Source organism: Chenopodium quinoa, unplaced genomic scaffold, assembly GCF_001683475.1.
Source record: "Chenopodium quinoa cultivar QQ74 unplaced genomic scaffold, ASM168347v1, whole genome shotgun sequence".
Taxonomy (NCBI): domain Eukaryota; kingdom Viridiplantae; phylum Streptophyta; class Magnoliopsida; order Caryophyllales; family Amaranthaceae; genus Chenopodium; species Chenopodium quinoa.
In genome coordinates, this window is record NW_018744718.1 from 3,747,422 (window position 1) to 3,766,354 (window position 18,933).

The window sequence follows — 18,933 nt, forward strand, 5'->3', positions numbered from 1 at the left end:
CACTGCCCCCCCGGTTCGGCAGCTTGCCGAAGATATGTTGCTGATCCAGGTTCGGATCCGCCCCGTTATCTGCGGGGGGACCTAGACTTCCCATTTCGGGATCAGGCTCAGCGAGGTACCGGGGAGCGCTGAAGACACAAGGGTGGCCCGGATCTGTGGGTGCCCTAACCCAAATCCATTGACCTCTCCAGTCCTTGTCTGAAGAGTCGTTTGGCCACATGGTTAGGTATTGGGGCCGGGACTCAATCCGGTACCACCCAGAACCATGGCTTCCGTGCCCACTTTGAATATTTGGCACTAGCCGATGGAGCTTTTTGAAGCAGTGCAGGTTCGACACGTACTTGAAGAACTTGCAGACCCATAAGTATGTCATCACCCTTCGGATGCTGGTGGGAGTTAACTGACATAGAGAGATGTTGTAATGGATCAGCAAGTCTCGGACGAATACGTCCAAAGGGAACCTCAGCCCATACTGAAGCTGTCTTGTGTACACCCCCACATACCCCGGGGGTGGACGATGGATTCTATCAGAGGCCGAGGGCATTCGGCACCAATATCCATCAGCTTCAAAAATGCCGTAATGCAACTCAATTTGCTCGGCAAATCGATATTGATCGGCATTCTCCACCCACCATGGGTAGGGGCGGTTCTTTATCATGGCCGAAGCAACTTCGGCATTCTCCCATTCTGAAAATCCGGGGAGGATATCCCAAAGGACAGCGGGAACTTCATCATCCCGTCCAGAAGCGCTCGGCTCCTCCGTTCTCTGAGGAGGAGCCGAGGAAAGGGGAGTCGCCCTAATCCCTTCAGCAGGGTCAGACTCCGGCCTTTGTCCATTCCAGGTCCCAATCCTGTTCCTAGGATCGGGAATCGGCCTTGCTCTTCTTGGAGCACGGGCTCTACCTCTAACTCCTCTTGCCATTGATTATTTCGAAGAAAAAAGTCGAAAGAAAAGGGGAAGGAGTTCGAATTCGAAGAAAAATAAACTGAAATCAAAGGAATTTACCTTAATCTGAAGCGAAAGTTGCCGATTTACGAGTTCGTAGTGGCAAGTCTCAGTTTCTAAGCTTAATGCTCGGGGAATTTGCGAAGTTTTGATGCGGGTTCTTGGTTTCTCTCTCAAGAATTCTGGGTTTGTGTTGGTGAATAAGTGAGGAGAGATGACGCGCCTCTGTTTATATCTCCAGGTACGGGATACGAGGAGTCTGCGTTTTAATTTCTCTTAAATACTCCACTAAGTAACCGTTAAACACATGATCCTGTGATTAAACTGCCCATTATCCGTCCAACTTCCACAATCATTAATCGTTGTTATCTCATTAATTACGGTTTAAATTCAAATTTTTGGATTAATTAAATCATTTACTTCCCTCCTTTTCTGAATTAAATCAAACCCGACCCGTCATCCTTCCAAATCGGGTCTGGGGGGCAAGTTGTTTGGGTCCAATTTAGTCCAATTGGGCCTAAGCACTAAATGATCCAATTAAAAGCCCAAGGTCAAGGTTCAACTCTCCAATTGTGCTAAAGTCAAAGGTCAGCCCACAAAGCAAGCCAATTGGGCTAAGGCCCAACCTCTCCATGTATGATGAGGTATAAAAGCCTTCATACTGATTCATTCGAGATTCATTCTGATTCATTCATAGATTCATATGTTCATTCATATATTCTGATATATTCCATAAAAGCCTCAAGCAACAAACTCTCTTGCATAGTGTCTTCTTCTTACACATTGTACTGACTTTAGCATCGGAGGGACCTTCCTCGGCAACACCCCCGAGGCTAGTTTACGTGTGTTTATTGTGCAGGAAATCTTCGGCCCAGCATAACTTGGACCGAATCCAGCCTTCTCCATTTCAGCGGACCTTCGGCAAGGTCCCATTGTTTTCACCCGAAACAATCTCTATCCTCTTTAACAAACATCAGATCTCTTCAATCCCCACCTCGCTTAATTATATGGAGCCAAAAAATGGCCAGCTATCACATTTTACGTAAATCATTAGGCCCTCCTTTATAGCCACAAAAGAGAAAACAATAATATACTTCGTAGTTTCGTAATGATGAATTTTATGTCCTCGATCTTGAGACTTGAATTAAAAGTCAAAATTAGGTTAAGGGTATTAGATTCACTAATATAGTATGGTATGAACGGGGACAAAAAGAGGCATGCCGCATGCAAATATCCATCACTGCCTAAGTACCATTCGATCGGTTCTCTAATGGAATTTCTGTACCCAACAAAAAAAACTATAATGAATCGTTGACAACCAAAATGACTGAATTAGTATAGATTGCATGCATGACTGATGAGGATCTTGTCTAAGATGTTAAAAATTGACCCGACTAATCTAATTTGATCTGATTCAAAAAATCAGATTTGGATTTTCGACCCATATGAACACATAAATTTAGCATTACTCATACAGACCCGATCCGACTTTACCGAGCCTAATCAAATTACCTGAATTGACAGCTCTAGTTAAGAGATGTTACACACATCTCTAATACAAAGTTTTAAATTTCGATAAAATGTTTTTAGGGTATCACAACATAGAATTATTTGGAATGAGGAAGAGATATCTATGTAATCGAAGTATCTAAGAATACCGTCGATAATTATTTCATTATTAGAATTGGGTTAAACTCGTTGAAGTAAGCAATTACCATACATTGCAAAATCAACCATTATGTTTCTTAGCTTAAAAATGTACTTTTTACCTCCTTAAAAAATATGGAGTAGCTAGGCCACATTTGATTATGGGACATTTCTAAAAGTAACGCAGCTAATTAATACAAGTAATTATCTACATTACTTTTCATTATAGTTTATTGTACGTGTCCACGTTTTTCATGCTTTATCTTTTACAAGTATGTTTACTTGCGTTTAATTGATAGATGAATGAGGAAAGTTTAATTTCCTTTTCGATTTAAATTATGTTGTCTTTTTTTATGTTATTTTGTTAGCTTAATATATATATATATATATATATATATATATATATATATATATATATATATATTATATATATATATATATATATATATATATATATATTTATTTGTTGTCTTCAAACTCTTCACTTTATGTTATTTTGTAATTTGTTAAATAAAAAGTTACTCCGTAGTATGTAACTTAATGTTTGTTTCGGGTGAAAACAATGGGACCTTGTCGAAGGTCCGATGAGGTGGAGAAGACTGGATTCGGTCCAAGTGATGTTGGGCCGAAGGTTTCCTGCACAGTAAACACACGTAAACTAGCCTCGGGGGTGTTGCCGAGGAAGGCCCCTCCGATGCTAAAGTCAGTACAGTGTGTAGAAAGAGAACTCTATGCAAGAGAATTAATTGCTTGAGGCTTTGTTGAATGAATGTACAAATGTAATATTGATGGCTTTTATACCTTTGCATATATGGAGAAGTTGGGCCTTAGCCCAATTGGCTTGCCTTGAGGATTGATCTTTGACTTTAGCACAATTGGAGAGTTGAACCTTGACCCTGGGCTTTTAATTGGATCATTTAGTGACTAGGCCCAATTGGACTAAATTGGACCCAAACAACTTGCCCCCCAGACCCGATTTGGAAGGATGACGGGTCGGGTTTGATTTAATCAGAAAAGGAGGGAAGTGAATGATTTAATTAATCCAAAATTTTGAATTTAAACCGTAATTAATGAGATAACAACAGTTAAGGCGAATAATTGTGGAAGTTGGACGGATAATGGGCGGTTTAATCGCAAGGTCGTGTGTTTAACGGTTACTTAGTGGGGTATTTAAGAGAAATTGAAACGCGGACTCCCCGTATTCCCATTTCTGGAGGTATAATTAGAGGCGCGTCATCTCTCCTCACTCATTCACCAACACAAACCCAGAATTCTCGAGAGAACCCAAGAACCCGCATCAAAACTTCGCAAATTCCCCGAGCATTAAGCTTAGAAACCGAGACTCGTCACTACCAATTCGTAAATCGGCAACTTCCGCTTCAGATTAAGGTAAATTCCTTTGATTTTAGTTTATTTTTCTTCGAATTTGAACTCCTTCCCCTTTTTTCGACTTTTTTCTTCGAAATTCATCAATGGTGAGAGGAGTTAGAGGTAGAGCCCGTGCTCCAAGAAGAGCAAGGCCAATTCCCGATCCCAGGAACAGGATTGGGACCTGGAATGGACAAAGAGCAGAGTCTGACCCTGCTGAAGGGATTAGGGCGACTCCCATTTCTTCGGCTCTTCCTAAGAGAACGGAGGGGCCGAGCGCTTCTGGGCGGGACGACGAAGTTCCCGCTGTCCTTTGGGATATCCTTCCCGGGTTTTCAGAGTGGGAGGATGTCGAAGTAGCTTCGACCATGATAAAGAACCGCCCTTATTCATGGTGGGTGGAGAATGCCGAACAGTATCGGTTTGCCGAACAAATTGAGTTGCATTACGGCATCCTTGAAGCTGATGGGTATTGGTGTCGAATGCCCGTGGCATCCGATAGAATCCATCGTCCACCTACGGGGTATGTGGGGGTGTACACAAGACAACTTCAGTATGGGCTGAGGTTCCCTTTGGACGTATTCGTCTGAGACTTGCTGATCCATTACAATATTTCCCTATGTCAGCTAACTCCCATTAGCATCCGAAGGGTGATGACATACTTATGGGTCTGCAAGTTCTTCAGGTATGTGTCGAACCTGCACTGCTTCAAAAAGCTCCATCGGCTAGTGCCAAATATTCAAAATGGGCACGGAAGTCATGGTTATGGGTGGTACCGGATTGAGTCTCGGCCCCAGTACCTAACCATGTGGCCGAACGACTCTTTAGACAAGGACTGGAGAGGTCAATGGATTTGGGTTAGGGCACCCACGGACCCGGGCCACCCTTGCGTCTTCAGCGCTCCCAGGTATCTTGCTGAGCCTGATCCCGACATGGGAAGTTTAGGTCCCCCGAAGATAACGGCCCAGATCCGAACCTTAATCAACAGAACATCTTCGGCAAGCTGCCGAACCGGGGGGGCAGTGGCCGAATGCAGCATATCCCGGAGACTTGGCTCCCCGATACGCATTATGTTTTCCAAGAGAACATGCTAGCAGCTGTCGGCCTCAGCCGAAAGTTTAAGGATGGTAAGCTTCTTCGGCTGGGGCCGAGGCCTTTTAATTATCTCTTTTCCTCCTCTTTCACTTCGCTCTTTTACGCTGTGCCAACCTAATTGAACTGACCTTTTCCCTCTTTCTTTTTCAGAGCGAGACGAGACCAACGTCGGCATTAACTACGCTCGTCTTGGCGTCAACCGAGAACGAGTTGTAACTGATCGGGCCCCCTCTATCACTGAACCGAGGCATAGGGAAGTTCATCTAGACTCTTCCCACTTCCAAATTGAGGTTGTTGCTCTGTATCAGAGGCAGAAGCCTTGGTGGAAGAAGAGAGATCCCTGGTTTCAGCTGCTGGACGAAGAAGCTGAAGTTGCCCGTACGACCGAAGAGGTTGCACGGGTTATTGAAGCTTGTGAAGGAGGAGAAGGGTCCTCCAGGGCTGCTGAAGAAGAAGCTGCAGCTAGGGCAGCTGAAGAAGACGAGGCTTTGCTGAAGACCTCGGTGAGCTTTTAGACTTAATTTTGTCTGCTTTTATTGTTGTTTTTGTTTTTTTTTTTTTTTTTTTTTGTACTCACATTCTTCCTCCCCCCTGTCTTTTACAGTCCGAAGAGAGTAACAGACACGGAGAAGGGAAAGCCCCTGTTCGCCCCGAAGACCAGATACAAGAAGAGTCTTCAGACTCAGACATGGACGAGCAGCCGCTTCAGAAAAGGCGCCGAAGAATGGCCATCATCGGCCCGCATGACTTTCAGCGGAGGCCGATGACCATCGGCGTCGAAATAAGGGAACCCGAGGAAGGCAATGGATCGTCGAGGGTTCCCCGGCCACCACCTCAATCACCTCCAAAGACCCATCCGCCACCTCCCGAGATGGAGGTGGATCAGAAGACTCTCGAACCTAAGGGAGGGGTCCAAGAGGAAGTTCAAGAGAGTACTGCTGAGCACAGGAATGAGGATGCCGTGATGCCCAGTGCTGAGGGTTTCACGGCAGACATTGCAAGAGAGGTTGAGGCCTTCGTCCTCACACCTGAAGAAGAAGAAGAAGTCATAATAATTGACTCTTCTGAGAAGAAGGGGGATGCTGAGCCATCCAAGATTAAAGAAGCTCCATCGTCATCCTTTCCTTCCTTCCTGACGCTGCAGTCTGGAGAAATGGGTTTCTCGGCCCCCCGAATTCCAATCCCAGATCACATATGGGACCTCATATGGGGTCAGAACCGAGAAGGTGCTGCAGCCTAATTCGGCGATTTTGCTGGCATGTCCGAAGTAGATAGGGCAAGAATCTGGTCGCTGAAGGCCACTGCTGGGATGGGCGAATCCAGCAGATCAGTTCCTGACCCAGCCAGGTCTAACCAACTGCTGATGATGCAGGTGATTCTCCTTGCCTTTATCTCCTTTTCAATTCAGCTCTTCAATTATCATTATTATTATCATTATATTTTTGACTTGTGCTCCTGTTTTCAGTTCGTACACAATCAGACTCTCACTGTAGAGCTGATAGATACCCTACAAGATAGGGTGGACGCTGCCGAGCACGATAAAAAGGTAGCTGAGGAGGAGTTAAAGCTTGCTAAGCTGAAGCAAGCAGCAGCTGAAGAGAAGCAGCAGAAAGGGTGAAGAATATGAGAAAAGAGCTGCTGAAGCCCTCAAAACCTTCTGCGATGCTATGGAGAAGGAAGTTTTTCCCCCACTGATGGAAGGGGAAAAATTCCTCCAAGAGCACATGGGAGTGGACATCTCCAAATTCAAGGCTACCATTGAGAGCCGAATCCAGGAAGGAGCTGCTGCACAAGCTGAAGTGCAGCAACAGCTAGAAGCTCTTGAAGTCAGTAGAATGGCTGCTGAAGAGATGCTTCAAGCCAGGAATGTCCAACTCTCAGAGGATGCTGCTGCTGCTGAAGCTCAGAGAGCTAAGCTCCAAGAAGCTGAGGATCAGCTGATGGTCAAAAAGGAGAAGTGGCCCAGGCTCAGACAGAGGCTTCCCAAGTTCAGCAGGGGCTGAATGAGCTGAAAGGTTCCTCCTCCAAGCTCGCCGATGAGCTGAAGAAATCCAAGGAAGACTTGGAGGAGACAAAGAAGAAGTTGGCTGATGCTGAGGCTCTACTCAAAGTCCGTGTCTATACCCAGGAAGAGTATGAAATGGGTTTCAGAAACGGGTTCAGAGTGTGCCGAAGAGTCTGCCTACATGCTGAGCCGAAGTTGGACTGGTCCAAATGTGCTGAATGGGTCCAGGATCCCGAAGACCCTCATATGAAATATGCAACTCCAATCGAAGCTGAAATCCTTAAGGCTGAGGAAGCCGAAGAAGAAGCTGAGAGAATAGAGTTGGAGGCTGAATAGAGGGAAAGGGAGGCTCGGCAGAGTGCAAAGCCTGCTTTTTTTTTCTGCTGGGGCTGAGACCACCATGGGGCCCAACAATGCTGATCAGTCTGATCCTCGGGCTGAAGCATAGGAACTCGGGCAGTCGTCTTCAGAATCTTGCGGTTCATCATGCGCTCAACTTTAGACTTGCCGCTTTCTGAATTTTTGCCTTGTTTGTTTTTTGCTTCAGCTTGCCTTGTCGTACACAGTTTATTTTTTGCTTCTGTACGTATTTCGGCAGCTGTTATTTTCCGCTTGTGGGCGGCTGCCGATATAGTTTTTAATTTGTTTGAACTTGTAGCTCAATTTCTGAGCATGAATTATTAAACTGATGTTCTTTTCTTCAGCTGCTTTGTCTTATTTTGAATGCTTTACTGTTTCTTCAATTCTGCTGAACGTAAACTTGCACTGGTAGTGCCTCTTGCCCCCCCAGAAATTGAAGTATGACTTCATCTGAATAAACAATTTCTTTATTTCTTAAAAATGGGTATCCGAAACACAGGGCCAACTGAAGGCAATGCTTCGGATAATGGCTTTCTGGGATACAAGGCTCAGTTAAGGAAATATCCCAGACGTGTCCGTGGACTCATGCCTTTGGAGAACAAGTCTTACTAAAGTTTGACTTCAGCTGAAAGACCAGAGTTCTTTAAAAAGACGAGTTTGTTAGCAATCTGAAACCCAGTTACCCGAAGGGGAAGGTTGCAGACGAGGCTGAATAAACAGTTTCCAATAGTTGCTGTTATCCTTAATTTTCTGGCTATCTTTAAAAAATGGATATCCGAAACACAGGGCCAACTGAAGGCAATGTTTCGGATAATGGCTTTCTGGGATACAAGGCTCAGTTAAGGCAATATTCCAGAATTGTCCATGGACTCATGCCTTTGGAGAACAAGTCTTACTAAAGTTTGACTTCAGCTGAAAGACCAGTGTTCTTTAAAAAGACGAGTTTTGTCAGCAATCTGAAACCCAGTTACCCGAAGGCGAAGGTTTCAGACGAGGCTGAATAAAAAAAACCCTTAAAGAGTAGATAGAACCAAGAAAACTTTGAAAGAATAAAAAGTTGCAAATATTTATGTAAATGGTGGCTCCAAGGCCTTTCATTAATTCAAAATGTACTTACAAGGATTGTTCTGCCTTGAAGGGTTTACACATGATATTTTTTCAGTACATCAGCGTTCTAGTGATTTTTCAGCTCAGTTCTCTCCAACTGTCGAAGTCGGTATGTCCCTGGCTGAAGCTCATCATAGATTTCGTAGGGCCCTTCCCATGCAGCTGAGAGTTTCCCATGGATTCGGCCTTTCTGAACTGCAGCAGCATTCCGAAGGACAAGATCCCCAATTTTAAGAGGCCTTGCATGGACCCTTCGGTTGTAAAATTTGCTGATTCTCTGTTTATAAGCAGCCATTCTATATCGGGCCGAGTCTCTTACTTCGTCGAGGAAATCGAGAGATTCCTTCATCAGTTGCTCATTCTCAGCCGAGAAGTGGTGCACTCGTAGGCTCTCAGAGCCAATTTCCACTGGAAGAACGGCTTTGGCACCATACACCAGTTTAAAAGGTGAATAGCCCGTTGCCTCTTTTTCAGTTGTCCGAAGGGACCAAAGGGTTCCAGGGAGCTCCTCCAGCCACTTGGACTTTTGGTCTTCCACCCTCTTTTTGAGGGCATTTAGGATCTGTTTATTTGCAGCTTCGGCTTGTCCGTTACTTTGCGGGTGGCATACCGCTGAATATGCCAGTTTGATGCCGAACTAATCTGTATACCGCTTCAGTGGTAAGTTATCAAATTGCCTCCCATGATCGAAGACAAATACTCTCGGGATGCCAAAACGATTAATGATATTCTGCCAGATAAATTTTCTGACAGTTTGCTCTGTAATGTTCGAGGCTGCTTCGGCCTCAATCCACTTACTAAAATAGTCAACACCAACTATTAGCCATTTTTTCTAGTACACAGCCTCTGGAAATGGTCCTAGTATATCCAGTCCCCATTGGGCAAACGGGAGTGGATTAAGGATCGGCTGAAGATCCCTTGCTGGCTGGTGGATAACTGGTGCGTATTTTTGACATTTTTCGCATTTCCGGACCAGCTCCTTAGCATCTGCGATCATGGTGGGCCAGTAATATCCAGCCCTCAATGCCTTGTGGGCTAAGGTCCTTCCCCCGATGTGGTTCCCACAGATGCCGAGGTGAATCTCCCGTAGGATATAATCTGCATCTATTGGTCCCACGCATTTCAGCAATGGGGCTGAGAAGGACTTCTTCAGGAGTTCCCCTCTGAAGACAATGAACCTTGAGCTGGTTCTCTTCATCTTGGAGGCCAAAGCTCTATCTTCGAGAGTTTCTCCCCGAAGTTTGAAAGCTAGGATGGGGTCCATCCAACTAGGCTCTGGATCAGCGCAGCACACTTCAGGTGCTTCGTCGACACTTCTTTCTCGACACACTTCCACATATACAGATCTGTTCAGCTCAGTAAGAGTTGAACTGGCGAGTTTGGAGAGTGCATCAGCTTGAGTATTCTGACCCCTTGGGATCAGCTGAACCTCAAAAGTTTTCAGCTTTGCAATGACTGATTTGATCTTGGCAAGATAAGCTATCATGGAGGGATCTTTGGCCTCGTAGCTGCCGCTGATCTGATATGAAACTAGCTGAGAGTCTGTTTTCAGGCAGACATGATCGGCTTCCAGGGAGATGCACAATTATAGGCCAGCGATTGCTGCCTCATATTCGGCTTCGTTGTTCGAGGCCTTAAAAGAAAATTTTAGTGCATATTCGAAGGATTTGCCTTCGGGAGAAGTTATCACTACTCCTGCCCCCGAACCATTTTCGGTGGAAGATCCATCCGTAAACACGGTCCAGACTTTCTTTTCGTTATCTAGCGCTTCTTGGTATGAGCATTCGGCCAAGAAGTCCGCTAGAGCTTGAGCCTTAATGGCAGCCCTCGGACGGTAGCTGATGCTGGATTCGGTGAGCTCGAAAGCCCACTTGGCTAGCCTACCAGATTTTTCAACTTTGCCGAGAACTTTTTCCAACGGCTGATCAGTTAAGACCACTATCTGATGGCAATCAAAATAGGGCCTCAGCTTCCGAGCAGCTACTACTACCGCAAAAGCGACTTTCTCGAGTAGAGGGTAGCGAGTCTCGGCATCCGTCAGTGTATGACTGACAAAGTAGATCGGTTGCTGACTTTTTCTTTCTTCCTTCAGCAGTACTGCACTGATGGTGGCCGGGCTAACGGCCACATACAGGTACAAAGTTTCTCCTTCTGCTGGGCTAGCCAGCGTTGGGAGTTGAGCCAGATGCTCCCGAAGCTGTTTAAAGGCTTCTTTTTGCTCTTTCTCCCAAACGAGCTCTTTTGTTTTCGGGAGTTTCAGGGCTTTGAAGAAAGGTAACCCCTTATCCGAAGCTCTGGAAATGAACCTCGAGAGGGCTGCCATTCTTCCGGTGAGCCGCTGAACATCCCGCTTTGTTTTCGGCTCAGGAAGGTCGAGCGCTGCTTTGACTTTGGAGGGATTGGCATCAATCCCCCTCTTGCTGACTATGAACCCAAGGAATTTCCCTGACTTCACGCCGAAGACACACTTCTTCGGATTCAGCTTCATTTGATGCTTTCTTAAGGTGGCGAAAGTTTCAGCCAGGTCTTTAACATGGTCTTCAGATTTTTTGCTATTGACGATCGAATCGTCGACGTAGACTTCCATGTTTCGGCCCTTTTGATCGGCGAAAACTTGATCCACCAGCCTTTGATAGGTTGCCCCCGCATTTTTCAATCCGAAGGGCATCATTTTGTAATTGTACACCCCAGCGTTCGTGACGAATGTCGTCTTTGCTCGATCGTCGGGGTGCATGAAGATCTGATGATACCCCGAGAATGCGTCCATGAAACTAGCAAGGCATGGCCACTTGTCGAATCGACTAGCTGATCGATCCTCGGCAAGGGATAGAAATCCTTCGGACAAGCCTTATTTAGGTCCGTGAAGTCAACGCACATCCTCCAGGTACCATTGGCAGCCATCACCACATTTGCCAGCCATTCTGGATATTGGCAAGGCTCGATGAAGCCTGCCTCCAGCAACTTTTTGACCTCGGCTGCGATGTCTTGGTTCTTATTAGCGGAGTAATTCCACTTCTTTTGCTTAATTGGTCGACACTTCGGGTCAACATTAAGCTTATGGGAGATGAGGTCTGGACTTATCCCGGGCATATCAGCTGCCGAGAAAGTGAACACATCTCTGTTGTCCCGAAGGAGTTGAATAAGTTCACAACGGGTGTTCGGATCAAGGTCCATCCCGATTGTTACACATTTCTCAACGTCTCCTTCGGCCAACTGAACTGTTTCAGTCTGTTGGTCCATATCCATTGCTGATGGACTGGACTCTTCAGAATCTGGCCTGCTGCCTATGTCAGCAGGTGTCCCAGTCTTTTTGTTCTTCGGCTGGCTCTCTGAATCTTTCGGTTCAGCTGAAGAGCTAGCCTTTTCCCTTTAGAGCCCTTTTTCTCTGGGCACAGATCCTTGGGCCGAAGCACTTAGGCCTTTCGGCTTTTTTGTGTTTGGCTCTCTTTCTTTTTCTTTATCCTCCTCATCCTTGTCGTCATCTGGGCGACTACTGGATGACTTGAGGTAGTTGCACCTTCGGGCGTCCTTTTGGTTGCCCTGTATCCTTTCGGGGAAGCCAGCGTCTGAGACGTAAATCATCAGTTGATGATAAGTTGAGACGACCCCTTGGATCTCATGAATTATGGGTCTCCCCAAAATCACGTTGTACACTAAAGGAGCGTCAATGACCAAAAATTCAATAATGACATTCCTGGCTGCCTCATCGCAGCCGATGGTGACAGGAAGTGTCACCTTCCCATCTGGATAAGTTGAAGCCCCATTGAACCCGGATACCGGGTAGGGTACCGGCGTAAGGTGCTTGGGCTTCAGCTTGATTTAATTGTAGGCCTTTCGGAACAGAATGTTCGCTCCGCTGCCACCGTCAACAAGGACCTTACTGACGTCGTGGTTGGCCACTGTGGCGATTATCACCAACGGATCCTCGTGAGGGAACGTTACCCCCCGGCAGTCGGCGGCTGTGAACGTCATGTTCGGCACCGGCGACTGGGGAGGCTGAATGTCAGCGTTGTTCACCTGGTGGGTCAGAGCCCTAAGGTGTCGCTTATGCTCCCTCCGAGAGCATATTCCTCCCGAGATAACATTGATCGGAGAGAATTTTCCCTCTGGCTTTTTACTGTTCTTCCGGGGGAAGTCGAGATCTTGCCGAGAGTCCTTTGCCAACTTCTCGGACTCTTTTTTCTCGCGGTGATCCGCGATGTATTTTTTCAAGTATCCCTTCCGGACCATGTCCTCTATCTGGTCCTTCAGTTGGATACACTCCTCAGTGTTATGTCCCGGAGATTCGTGGAACTCGCACCATTGATTTTTATTTTTCCGCTGATACCACTCTGGGAGTGGTCTCGGCTTTCGGTAACTCTGCTCCTCCTTCGTCACGCTGTAAATTTTGGCGCGTGGAAGAGAGAGCGGAGTGTAAGACTCATATCTGCCCGTGTATGAGGCAGATTTTTCCTTTTTTGGGTCGCTGGCCGAAGATTGCTCCGAGGCCTTTGCTTTCCCTTGCCCTATGGCCTTGGCCTTCAGACAAGGGTGCTTGTTTTTGCTTCCCTCCCCCAGATTGAGGTTGGGTTTTTGTCTTGTTCCACTCTTCGGCTCGGATGAACTTATCCGAGGCATTCAGAGCTTCCTCCAAGGTCTGCGGGGTATGCATGACCATGAAGTCTAGGAACTTCCCGGGCTGAAGGCCATTCTGCATTGCAAAAATGGCTAGCCCCTGGTCCAGCTGAAAGACGCTGGATGACTCGTTGCTGAAACGGGTCAGATAGTCTCGGAGGCTTTCGGTCTCCCCCTGTTGCAGACCCATAAGTTCTGCAGTAGTCTTCTCTCGGCGGTTTGCCGTGGAAAACTTGCTCCTAAATTTGGAGGACAGATCATCCCACCCTGTTATAGAGCCTTGCTTTACTCCCTTGGAGATCCATGCTTGCGCGACCCCCTTGAGAGTGGTTGGGAAATATTTGCACCAAGTCGCTTCGGATCTGGGGCAAAGATGCATATGAGTCTCATACGAGGCCACGTGGTCCTTCGGATCCGAGGTCCCGTCATATGTGATGTGCGACGGTATTTTAACCGTGGGCACGTGCTCTTCCAGTATCCATTGCTCGAATGGCGAACTGGCGGGTAGCATAACGGCCTTGCCCTTGTTCCTGGCCGAAGGGACCGCGCTCCGCCCTCTTAGAGAGGTAGGAGTGGTTTTCGTCCCTGGCTGGGAAGTCTGGGCCTCGGCCGCAGGGAACGAGAGGCGACTGTGCACGCTCGGTTCCTTGCCGCCGAGTCGGTCGAGGATGCTTCGGCGAACAGTCTCAGGTTGCTCTCGGTGAGTAGATTCTGGCCGAGAAGCTGAGCTGCTGCTCTTATGCGTTTCTGATCGGGAGGTTGAGGATCCTTTGAAAAATTGAGGGTTCTTTTTCCTCTCTTTTTCAGTTTTCCAGGTATCCTCTTCCCACTCTTCCAGTTCCCGGAAGGAAGGAAGCTTCCCACCATCGTGGTCTAGCTTCCTCCGCTGATGCCGAGTATGCGGAGGAGTTCGATCACGAGGTGGTGGCATATTTTGTGCCCTCATTGCCTCTATGAGCACGGCCAGCGCTCTTGCCACCTCCTCCGAGCTGGGCCCCGTCAAAGGGATCCTCGGCTGAGTATGGGAATGAGAGCGCACAGTCGATGGTTGGCTTTGGGGCACTGAATGTGTCCTATGATCGGACTCACCCCTGCTAGACCGAGAGTGACTCGGCCTATGATGAGAGTTATGAATTACGGGAGAAAGGGAATCCTCCCTGTATGATCCTCCCCCGAGCTGGCACCCTTGGGAGAGTTCCGGTCCGGCGAGGGTGATGGTGTAGGGGTTTTAGGCTTTTCACCTGCTCCTTGACGGAGGCCTTTGCTCTTGCGGTTCTTAGCCATTGCTACTGAGATAATTGCAAGATGATTTTGGTTAGAAACTTGGCTTAAAGATTTTTGAAAGTCTTCCCCACAGACGGCGCCAAATTGTTTCGGTTGAAAACAATGGGACCTTGTCGAAGGTCCGATGAGGTGGAGAAGACTGGATTCGGTCCAAGTGATGTTGGGCCGAAGGTTTCCTGCACAGTAAACACACGTAAACTAGCCTCGGGGGTGTTGCCGAGGAAGGCCCCTCCGATGCTAAAGTCAGTACAGTGTGTAGAAAGAGAACTCTATGCAAGAGAATTAATTGCTTGAGGCTTTGTTGAATGAATGTACAAATGTAATATTGATGACTTTTATACCTTTGCATATATGGAGAAGTTGGGCCTTAGCCCAATTGGCTTTCCTTGAGGATTGATCTTTGACTTTAGCACAATTGGAGAGTTGAACCTTGACCCTGGGCTTTTAATTGGATCATTTAGTGACTAGGCCCAATTGGACTAAATTGGACCCAAACAATGTTGTTTAACTCAAACGTACATATCAGATCTTAATTAATATATACAAAATTACGAAGTATGTTCTAATTATATTTTCTTTTTTCCATGTACTTCCTACGACATTTTTCATTTATGTTGTCAATTCTGAAAAATAAACATTTAGAGGAATTTAACAAAATCAATTATTAGTGTTTATTGTAATAATTTAACATAAAATTCATTAAATCCTTAGTCAACTATGATTGGACTAGCCTCTCAAAAAAAAAATGGAAAAATAAACCTAGAAATAAAGAATTGGCAAAAGCTAACGAACGCCCCAAGGGCGTTGGATAATATAATTAAAAGTAGAAATATTAACTTGAAATAAACATTAATTACATTGATTGACGCATGATTTTGACATGCATTCTCAAATTAAAACCATTTTAAAAAATAGTTTAAGGGAATACCCAATATCTCGGAGGCGTTCATTAGCAAGATCCAAAAGAAATTTATGTCAGGACACCTACAGAAGTACTTCGTATTAGGAATGAATCAGAAATTTATTGTTAAAATTTGAGTGCATAGATGGGCTGATGGACAGAAGTTTCAGAGGCCCATAGTCAGTCGTTGAAAATGTGTTTAAAACCATGTTGTGATTTGATTAAGAGGGTCCAAAACATAACTTCCCCTATGTACTTTTGGGCCCGTAAGCAATGTTTATATAAACTCCGCCAAAGTAATTTATAATAGAATTAGTATTTAGCCTGTGCAATGCACGGATTAATTTTGTTGGCTAGATACAAAGTATATGTTTTTCAATTAAAGAATTTATTATTGTGTATTTAAATTGGTCTTAGGTTTTTTTTCAAATCAAAACATGTGTAAATATAAATTGTATTATGTTAGTAACATAAAATACTACGTAAATGTAATGCAATATATTCTAATCTAAAAAAAATAAAAATACATCATATTAAATATGAGATTTAGACATACAAAGTACATCAACTAAAAAGCCATCTACTAATACAGGTTTAACCCAGACCTAACGTACATGTGATGGAAAACATTAGCCTGTATATGTGGATGCATTAAATGATAAATTGTATAATACAAAATAATTTATAATAAAATCACTAAACATTAATCAAACAATAATACTTTTGATTAAAAAATTTATTATATATGTTTCTTTAGTTAATATCAATCAAGAGACACTATGAGAGTACAATGAAAATAAAATTATTAGTACAAAACTAATCATATAAAATTCTTATTAAATTATTCCGAATGTCTCTTCAAAAATTGATATACTTCGTATTATAATTTCCATCCAAATATATTGTTCCTTTGTTGAATATTGAATTTCACCTGCAAAACACATAAAATCACCAACTAATAAATCAAATCAACAATATTAAAAAGAAATAGAAAACAAAATCAAAATTGATTATTAAAGCGAAAATATATAGTGGAGTAGAATGTAAAATTTAGAAAAAGATTATTTTAAAAAAAATAAAATAAAAAATCTGCTTATGTGTAATCGAACATTTTGAACATGAAAAGTAGATACTCGTAATTTTATCATAGAATGAAAGTACAATGTAATATCAAGAAAAGAATACAAATAACTACTCTGCAACATGAAAAGCATCATGTTAGTAATAAGTGAAAATGACAATTCAAAAGCTAATTTTTTTTTTTGAACAATTAAAAAGCATAATTAAAATTAGATCAAATAAAAGAATTGTTTTGCAAATCTAGTTCAAATTTACAAAATTGGTATTAAAAACACAATAATCGAAAATCATAGACAAAAGCGAAATAAAAACAAAAATTGGATCTTAAAAATGGAAAAGGAAATATATAACAAAATTAAGAATATTGAAAATAGAATTAAAAAAACTCGTGTAAAAGAAATTTAACTATGCAAATCTTTAAAAAATCCAAGTGAAATTTTGATACACAATTCTTCTTTAAAAAAAAATATGATTAAACACCAATCACCCTAAAATTCAAAAACAAAATTTAGAATTTTTTTAAAAATACTAAAATACTACATAAACTTGATAAAAATCGAGATCTAGAAAAAAAAAAGAAAAAAAAAGTGACACGTGATAAAATAAAAAAATATTAAAATTAATAGAAAAACTTATCTTAAACATTTTAAAAGGGAAAAAAAAAAATTATACAAAGTTTTATAAAAACCTAGACAAAATTATAAACCACAATTTGTTAAAAAATGATAAAATACTAAAACAACGGAAAAGTTAAAAAAAAAACGAAAAAAAAAACCAAATTGTAAATACAGTTGAGAAAATATACCTTTGATTGCTCCCTTAAATTCAATACCGCTATTATTTTTTAAAAGTTTGTATACATCTTGACAATTTTTTTTAATTACTTGATATAAATTGTAATTTAGGGTGAAAGAGAGAAATGGTATAATTAGGGTAAATAGAGAAAGAGTAAAAAGTTAGAGAGGAGGAAGATAAACTATTATTAATTTGTTTGTGTAATTGAAAACTTATATAATGAAACTAGTCTTAAACCCGTGCGATGCACGGTTATCTAATGTATTATAATGTATTTTTTTGTATTTGAACGTAGAGTGTTTTATTGATCTAAAAACACTCATAAATTTTTAAAAATTCAACAATACCATTTAAACTTTATCCCCAAAAATATTAATATATGAAACCGAATTTCATTAAATCAGAAAAGATGTAAATTTTTACCTAAAATTATTAATATATGTAAGCGAATTTCATAAAACCAGAAAAGATGTACATTCTTACCAAATAAAAATTGCAAAGAAAAAGGATAATTAGATGATCACAACAATTCTGTCTAATACTCACAATTTTTGACGGAATTTATAACAATTGAATACAAAACTTGTGACAATTGGAGATGGAAAATAAATTAACTTCTTCTCAACGTCCCACAAACAGATTAGTCGTCAGATGCCATAAACCCAATTTTTGTCATGCAAATAAACTAAAATCTGACCAAATCAGCCAAAACAATCCCACAAACTTGACGATCCATAAGTTCTTAAAACACAGTAGAAAGAAGCATCAATTAACAATGATAGAAGAAATATAAATTCTGAAAAAATAAAAGAAATAATTCATAGTATCACAAATCTATACAAATAAATTCACCACTGCAACCTGATTTTAGATCTGAAACCAAAAATGTAAATTGGTAAAAATACAAACCTTGTTGTAACATATTTGACGAAACCGATCACGAAAACCCAATTTTTAAGCAAAAACTCAAAATTTGGTTGGAGAGATGAATTGTATGTGTATTGTGATATAAATAGGATAAGGGAATGTGGAACTGATTATTAAAGAAACAAATTTTAGAAATAGATGAAGAACAATGATAAGAGGAAAAGAAATAATAGGTTTAAAAGGGCAAAAAATATTGAAACACTTCACTCTCATTTTTTTTTTTTTTTTTTATTTGGGAAAGGACGTTTCAGCAAGATTAATAGGGCTTAAATTTTTGTAAAACCAAAAAAAAAAAAAAATTAGAAAAGGACACAACTCTGAGATTATTATTATTATTATTATTATTATTATTATTATTTTTAATCAGGAAAAACAGGAAGTGGACACGTGTCCTTCCAACTTCCTGTTTTAAAATAATAGTATAGATGTAGTGAAACCAAAGAGACACAAATGGAAATTGATACTTGTACTTATCTTTTCTGTGGGGTTTGAATCTTTTAGGAGTTTTTTTTTAAAGAGCAAAAATCAGGAAAATAGGAAGAGGATAAGTGTCCTTTAAATTTCATGTTTTAAAATATTAGTATAGATTTTTTTTTTGATGAAAAAAAATAATTTTCTTGAATAGGCATGATTAGGGGATTGGGATGTAACTTAAAAAAAATTATTTTAAAACAGGAAAAACAAGAGGACAAGTGTCCCTCCAACTTCCTGTTTTAAAATAATAGTATTGATGAGTTACCCCGTAATACGAAGTACTTAATATTATAGTCTTGTTTGTGTCAAAAAAAAAAAAAATTCTAGTCT